This window comes from Nannospalax galili, unplaced genomic scaffold, assembly GCF_000622305.1.
Source record: "Nannospalax galili isolate Female #2095 unplaced genomic scaffold, S.galili_v1.0 scaffold674, whole genome shotgun sequence".
Lineage (NCBI taxonomy): Eukaryota > Metazoa > Chordata > Mammalia > Rodentia > Spalacidae > Nannospalax > Nannospalax galili.
In genome coordinates, this window is record NW_008335202.1 from 1,060,558 (window position 1) to 1,069,205 (window position 8,648).

Genomic DNA, 8,648 nt, shown 5'->3' on the forward strand with positions numbered 1-8,648 from the left:
TGCAGGGACAGCCCAGACATAAGATAAATCTCCCTTACCTCAGCTTTGACCTTGTGGCGTGGCTTGATTGCCAACCCACAACACCAGGAGGCCGAGGCAGGCAAATCTCTGAGTTCAAGGCTAGATTGGTCTGTAGCTTGGTACTGAGTTCCAGGCCAGCCAGGGCTACACAGTGAAACCTTGTCTCAAGAAAATTATAAAAATAAAGCTATCTATACCAGAAATAATGTGTAATTAATTCAAGTGCCAAGACTCTAGAAAAGTCCATACAAGTGGTTCAGATGAGACACTGCCCAACCTGGAATAATAATATGACCCAGGCCTTAGAAGCCCTCTTCTCTAGAGCGCAGAATCAGAAACAGGGAAGCATGAATTTTAATCTAAAATCATTTACTTCTAACTCGCCCAGAGGTGAGAATCTAATTTTCAAGCTTTAATTTCTTTCAAGGACTTCACAATTATACAGGTCATATATAAATTTGGGCCATCAAGATTTCACTGAAATGTTCTTTGTTGAAGCTCCACATGATCATATGATACCCTGCAGAACCTCTGATGGACTTTTCTGAGCAACATGCTTAATCATAATTAAGAACAGAGACTGGAATTAGGAACTTTCGGCTGTGAATCTGATTGGCCCTAGAATAACTTATCACTGAACTGCATCCTCTTTTTTTAATATATTTTATTTAATATTTTTATTTTATGTGTATGAGTGATTTGCCTGCACGTATGTGAGTGTACCCATCATGCAATGCCGCAGAGGTCAGAAGAGGGCCGGATTCCCCTGGAACTGGGGTTAAGGACAGTTCGTAGCCGACATGTGGGTGCTGGGAATCAAACCTGGGTCCTCTGTAAGAGCAGTCAGTGCTCTTAATCACTGAGCCATCTCTCCAGCCCACAGAACTGCCTTCTAAGGCAATAGCTTCATCATCACCTCTCTCAGGAGGGGAGGATGCACTACAAAAGTAGGGACAGCACTGTCCTGGTAGATTGCTGACCTGTCAGGAAGATGGTCTCACCCTTGCTTGGCCTTGAACTTAGTGGTTAAACTGAATGTGGAGAGGTAAGAATGAAGAGTGTTAGAAAGACAAGACACTCCTTTCCCTGAAAAAGAACTCTGTTGTTTAACATTGTTGCTTTGTCTCTACCCTTGGCTCATGCCTATAGAGGAGATAGGTGAATTCAACTGGTATCTGTAGCTCAGGACTGTCCTTTTACTCTTTGGGGATGGTCTTTCTGCAAAGAGATCCCATCCTGATTTTCTCCTCCATTCTGAAAGCTTCAGAGGGCAGGTTCTGCCTGTGCAGCTAGTGCCTGAATCTAACACTGTATGCAACTGTCTACAAAAGTCTTCTTAAACTGAAGGCCTAATGTGAGGAAGTTTGCTTGATCAAGGTTGTAAGCCACTTTCTCCAGTGTCATCTTAATTTGCAATAAAGGTAGTATTTTATTTCCCTCTGCTTGACCATATCAACGAACTCTTCCAGGGGACACAGCCTATTGGGGATGGTGGATAAGGCCAAGATTACTAGGAAATCACTTCTTGGAGAATGAGCATGAAATATACTAAATATACTAAGTCAGAATAAAAATAGATTTAGTTCCACATAACACTAAACCTGGACAATAAAGCCAGGGAATTAGTGACTGGAACATCATTGGTGAGCTAAATGGGCATAAACACTTGGAAAGACCAACAGAACTACTCTTAAGTTAGTTGCATCAGAATCTGACCTTGAAACAAAAATCTAAGTGCAAGTCTTTTATTTAAGAGGTAAACCTAGGAAATGCCAGTTCAGAAATTGAGAAGTGGAAGAAACTAGTGCTGTGGGAGCTGGGACTCAGTCTCACTGAAGACCTCAGGGAGGCAGCATACTGTTTAGATTTGTCCTCCCACTCATCCACTAAGGTACAGAAAACTACCACCAACTTCACTGATCTCGGTCCCAGGAGTACTGCATCCCTGGCACTTCCAGTGGGCCTTGCACATTGGTCTAACACATTATGAATGCTGCAAAATGTCCTCCTACAAAGACAGGAAGCTGTAATGCAGAAGATGTGGGCAGGGCCCTGACAAAACCATAGATGTTGCATTACTACAAAGAAGAGCTTAGCAGTTCTCCCATCTTTTTGAAACTCAATATTGTGAGATATCTAGGTAAGGTGCTTCACTCTGTCTCTCTGTCTCTCTGTCTCTCTGTCTCTCTGTCTCTCTCTCTCTCTCTCTCTCTCTCTCTCTCTCTCTCTCTCTCTCTCTCTCTCTCTCTCTCTCTCTCTCTCTGAGTGTGTGTGTGGTATATGCACATATTATGCAGATGTTTGCCCATAGAAGTCAGAGGAGGACATCAGGTGTCCTGTTCTCCCACAACAAGGTATGGTGGTTTGAATGAGAATGTCCTCCGTAGGCTCCAGGTATTCAGACATTTTTTTTAATCTGCGGTTGATGGCACTGTATTAGGAGTTCTTAGAAGGTATGGCCATGCTGGAGGAAATGACCATGTGGTCACTGGGGGCGGACTTAGAGAGTTCTTAAACCTTCCCAGATCACCAGTCACTCTCTGCTTCCTGTGCCTCCTTGAAAATGTGAGCACTTAGCTTCTGCTCCTACTCCAGCCACCTCTGCCACTCCCTACCCTGATGGACTCTTGCCCCACTGGAACCATAAGCTAAATAAACTCTTCCTTTTATAGTTCCTTTGGCCAGTGTTTTATCGTAGCAACAGAAAAGTAACTAATACACAGGGTATCTCACTGAACCTGGAGCTAGGCTGGCAGCCAGCAGGTCCCAGTGATCCTCCTACCTCCATTTGTACACAGTGCTGGTATCCAAACTCTGGTCTTCATGCTTGCATAGCAAATGCTCTTACCCACTGAGTTCCAGCCCCTTTACATAGGAATTCTTATCTTCATCAAGGTTAAAAAGAAGATGAGAAAACTGAGAGTTGCTCAAAAGGAAAAAAAAATATACCCATAAAAAAAAATCCAACAAATAATACATGGGAATTTAAATGAGATAAAGCCAAGCTCTGAACACTTTAAATGAATGAAAGAAAAGATAATCTTTTTAAAAGTAAAACTTGAAATGAAAATAAGAATTTTTTAATGTAAGTACTTCATTGAATTTATATGCAAAATTAACTTCCATCAAAGGCACTGAATTGTAGCTATTATTTATTTAGTCTGCAAAAATAGCCACTCAATATCCTGGAAACTTAATTCAACTCTTCAAGTAAGCCTTCAATGATGGATAGCTAGAAAATTAAACCAAGGGCTGCAGTTAAACTCTTATGCCTATAATTGATATTTTGAAAAACTAGCAACATGTTCAATTCTTGATGATGACAATTTTCAAGATTGAATGGTACTGAAAGTCTGTTAATTCAAACTGAAAACATTCCACAAAGTTAATAATTTCACAATGTTCTAAGTCCCAAGTGAAGCTGTGTCCTTTTGGACATATATAATTAAGCTATAGAAAAGAGTTTTGAAAATAGTCTAGTCAATTAAGTTGGGTGCCAAGTGAGCAGTAGATAAAACTAATAAAAATTATTCTTCATTTGGAAAATACTAAAAAAGTCAAATAATATGCTGTGATAACTTATTTAGAACCTGCAATTTCAAAGAAGAGAAAGGGAAAAGAAAAATTTGTTAATCTCTTGTTGTCACACACATATACACACTACACACATATACACACATACACATACTACACACACATACACACACATACACACAACACACACACACACATTTTACCACCTCGATCACTGACTAAAAACAAAAACTTCAAAGCTTGATTCTTCACAGAATGGATAAAAGTGTTTCCTCTATCGCTCAAATCTACAATCAAGTTCTATCAGTGTTTTCAGCAGAATATGCCTCAGTTCCTACCTCTATCATCAGCCTGAGCTTCATCTCTTAACTGGCATCCTTCTTTCTCTCTGGCCCTTACAGTCTGTCCTCCTAGAGGGACTAAGTATCATTCCACTAGTGTAATGACTTTCTTGGACTAAACCTAAGCCGAAAGTGCAAAGTAAACCTCTGGTCACTGTGACCTGTCCAAGTTAATCCATTAATCCAATCAGAAAAGCTACATGCTCCTCCTCTTCCTCCTCCTCCTCCTCCTCCTCCTCCTCCTCTTCTTCCTCCTCCTTCTTCTGTCTTTTTGAGGCAGGGTCTCCCTGTAGCCCCAATTGGCCTGGAACTCACTATGTAGGCCAGGCTGGGCTTGAACTCACAGAGATTCACCTGCCTCTACCTCCCAAACGCTGGGATTAAAAGCATGCGCCAGTATGCCCAGCTGGATTCTTCTTTTACTAGTCTGTTCTTATCCCCAGGCACTAAAATAACCTAGGCTAAGTTAAGTTACTAAAACAAATTCTCATGCTGGTAAGTGCAGTAATCATGGCTTAGACAAATTCTGAACATTTGGAGACTTAAAAAAAATTGGCAAATTTGTATGAGTCAAACTAATTAATTTTAAAAGATAAGAGGATAAAAATTATGTGACAGTATACAATGGCCACAGTGAAGTTTACCTTCATGATAGTTTAGAAATAAAAATCCTTACATTACGTGCTCACTTCGGCAGCACATATACTAAAAATTGGAACGATACAGAGAAGATTAGCATGGCCGCTGCGCATGGATGACACGCAAATTCGTGAAGCATTCCATATTTTTTTGTATTCATGCTCAGATGCCGAGGAGCTCAGAAGGTGGGCGACTGTGACCAGTGATAGTCATGTATATAGAGATTAGAAATGCATGTGAAAACGTCTCAATGTCAATTGCTTTGGAATGAATTCTTCTGTATGAAAAAAAATTAAAAAAATAATGATTAAAAAACAATAATTAGTAGATGTGAAAAACATTACCACTGAAATCTACCTGATGACTTTATATCCATGCTCAGATGCCTAGAAGCTCAGAAAGTAACCAACAGTGACTAGTAATAATCAGATATTTAGAGATTAGAAATGCATGTGCAAACATCCAATGTCAATTGCATTGAAAAAGAATTTTTCTGTATGAAACTGTGTATTTTAATAATGAAATGGAGATCTTTTTAAAGGTTAAAACATCATTTAATTTATGTCTTATAGGGTTTATAATGAGTACAATATTGTATAACTGTAATAATTCAACTGTAAACCTAAAAATTTACAGCCAATTTTGAAAGAGATGCATCCTACCTCAGGAAACCGTTATTGAATATGTCAATTGTGTTGTAATGATATGCTTCTTCTAAGTATGTTGTTATTAAATAAATCATTTTTAAAAAAATTTTTTAAAAAAATCCTTACATTACAGCAGTAGATCCAATATCAAGGCCCGAAGTGTCATCAGCTGGGTGATAATATCAGAATGAGGTGGGCAATTCTGGGACCCTGTGCATCCCTCCTCAAAGGGGAGCTCAGCTCTAGTCCATTTTCCCACAGTAGCCCCTCCAATACACCAGAAACTCAGGTTCAGGTAGCCAAATTTATTTTTCAAAAGAGGTCAGAAATCTGGATTTTTATGTGTGATTTCCTGACTTTTAATTCCTATCTGAAAGCTTATTCCACTTTGACTCTTGATACTTGTGACCTGATAAAGTAGAATATAAACTTCAAATGGGGATGTGGCTCATTGGAAGAATGCTTGCCTGGTATGTACAATACACTGGGTTCCATCCCCCAGCACCACTGAATACATAAATAAATAAAACTCAAATAGTATTGACTATAGATCATTCTTCTCAAAAGTAAGGTGCAGGATATGCTCCCACTTAATGTTTTTATTTGTTGATAATATGTGAAGTACATTAGTAGTGTCTATATATTAAAATACAAAGAGAAATTTATAAAATAGATAGACAGACTTTCCTCTGTATCTGTGGTATATTTTTTCCCCTAGGATCTTGTACTAGTTAGCTTTAACTGTCAGTTTGACACAGCCTAGAGTCATCTGAGAAGGGAGTCTCAACTGAAGGATTTCCCAGATTAGACTGACCTGTGGGCACGTCTGTGAGGGATTATCTTGATTATTAATTGATATGGGAGGTCCCAGCCCACTGTAGATAACACCAATCCCTGTGCAGATGGTCTTGGGCTATAGAAGAAAGCTAGCTGAGCATGAGTAACAAAGCCACCAAACAGCATTTATCCATGGTTTCTGCTTCAAGTTCCTGCTTGAGTTCTTACCCTGATTTCCCTCAAAGATAGACTATGACTTGGAAGTGCAAGCCCCATAAACCCTTTTTTCCCTTAAGCTGCTTTTAGTCATGATATTTGTCACAACAGAATGAAACTAGAACAGGACCCTCAAGGTTGTCCAAAGCCATGGCTCCTCAATTTCCTTCTATAAAATACCTAGCATTTGACCATGACACACATCCTCCTGCAGACTTTGTGTCATCTCTAGATTTCCTGTGATATCTACTACAATGTAAAGAGCAGTTACTACTAGGTTGTTTAGGGAACAATGATATTAAGATGCAATTTTTTATAGGTATTTTCCCTCCTTGGTTGTTTGAATTAGATGATATAGAACCTACACATCCACAAGACTGACTGTAATTTGGAGAAAGAATGAGAGAACAGATTTGTGGTGGTTTGAATGAGGACTGTCCTGCAAAAGATTCCAAGTATTTGAGTACTTGGCCCCAGCTGGTGGTGCTATCTTGCAGAGGTTTAGGAAGTATAGTGTTGTGAGAGGAAACACATCACTGGGTAGACTCTGAGAGTATATAGCCTTGCCTGTTTCCAGTTTGTCTCTGCTTCCTATGCCTGCTTGAAGATGTGAGTACTCAGCTTTCTGCTCTGGTAACTTCTGCTACTGTGTTTCCTGGCCATGATGGACTGGGATGTCCCTCTAGAACTGTAAGACAAAGAAACTCTTCCTTCTGTAAGTTGCCTTGGTATTTTATCACAACAGAAAAGTAACTAATACAGAAGCTGGTAACAGAGAATGGACTGTTACTGTGAAGAACCTGACCATGTTGTTTCTTGGAGGAATGTGGAAGACTTTGGAAGTTTGGATTAGAAAAGTGGTTGAATGCTGTAAGCAGAGCTTGATATACCATTCTAGTGGGAACCTGGAAGAAAGTACTGCTGAGAGCAAAGGAGTACCAATGGAAAACAAGGACTAAGACAGCAACTGAGATATTTTGGCAGAAAATCTGGCTAACTTCTGCCCTAAACTGCCTAAAAACTTGCTTGAGGTTAAATTTAAAAGTAGTGGACTGGCCAGGTGTGGTGGCTCATGCCTTTAATCCCAGCACTCAGGAGGCAGAGGCAGGTGGATCTTTGTGAGTTAAGGCCAGCCTGGTCTACATAACAAGTTAAGGCCAGCTGGGGCTACAGGGAGACCTTATCTCAAAAAGACCAAAAAAATAAAAATAAATAAAAAAATAAAAGAAGTGGACTAATTTATTTGGCAGAGGAAATTTCAAGGCAGCCTAACAGTGATTCGGTGTCAAGGTTATTAATGGTAACTATTATGTGGATCTGCAATGAAAAAGAGCAAGTGGGCTGGAAGCCAAGGTGTGTCCTGCAAGAGCAGCTCTCTTTGATAAGGAAATTAGAGCCATTAGGGAGAGATCTCCAGATTTGCACATGAACAATGGTAGGAGTGTCTATCAGGGAAAGACTCACCCAGGTAAGCTTCCAACTTGTGAAAGGAAAAAGACTAAGATTTTTCTAATCCCAGAAAACCACAATATGCAAAAGCTGTTGGTAATGTGGATGAAAGTGACTGAGGTCCATCCAGTGCTGTCGACCTAACTTGTGTTAGCCTAATAAGAGTGAGGGGTGGTGGGGTCATCAGTTCTTTCTCCGTGGTTTCAGAGAGCCACTGATGTCAGGCATTATATGGCGGAGGAGTCCTTGTGAGAAGGCCCTGGGAAGTCAAGAGGTCCTGAGAGGCAATTATGTGAAGCTGTGAAGGTAAAGCCTGGTTGGCAATGGAAATTCCAAGATGTTGGAGAGGCCAGAGCTTTGCAATACCTGCCAAGGAAAGTTGTACAAGGGAGTGGTAAGAGGCCAAGAGAGAGATATGTTGCAGGCAGCAAACTGAAGGGTCTGAGCCACCTAAGCTCTTTGAAGGAAAGTCCCAGACATCAGACATGGAGCTACAGGATTTGGTGTCTGCACTGCTGGTTTTCCTCCTGCTTTGGTCCAGTCTTTCCTCAATATGCCTCCATTCCTCACTTTTGGAATGGGAATGTATATTCTATACCATTGTATGTTGGAAGTATGTAATTTGTTTTTTGATTTTACAGGGGCTTACAGTAATAGAGTGTCTTAAGTCTCAGAAGAGAGGTTGGACTCTGGACTTTTGAATAGTTGTTGAGACTGCTAAAAACTATGAGAACTTTTAAGATTGTACTAAATGTATGTTGCATTATGATACGGCCTGAGCCTTTTGGGGCCAGAGAGTAGAGTGTGGTAGTTTGAATGAGAAATGGCCCCATTGGGCTCTAAGTATTTGAATACTTGATTGCAGTTGGTGGTGCTCTTTGTGGAGGTTTAGGAGGTGCAGCCTTGCAAGAGGAGGCATGTCACTGGAGGTAGGTTCTGAAAGTAGATAGCCTTGCCCACTTCCAGTTTGTCTCTCTCTGCTTCCTGTGCCTACTTAAAGATATAAGGGTTCAGCTTTCTACTC

General features: G+C 40.3%; 1 non-coding gene across 1 annotated transcript; it reads left to right on the forward strand.

The window, feature by feature from the left end:
• The first annotated feature begins 4,577 nt into the window (after positions 1–4,577).
• On the forward strand, positions 4,578–4,685 carry LOC115069754. Its single transcript, XR_003848988.1, has one exon. It is a non-coding gene; the product is annotated as a U6 spliceosomal RNA (small nuclear RNA).
• Positions 4,686–8,648: the final 3,963 nt, after the last annotated feature.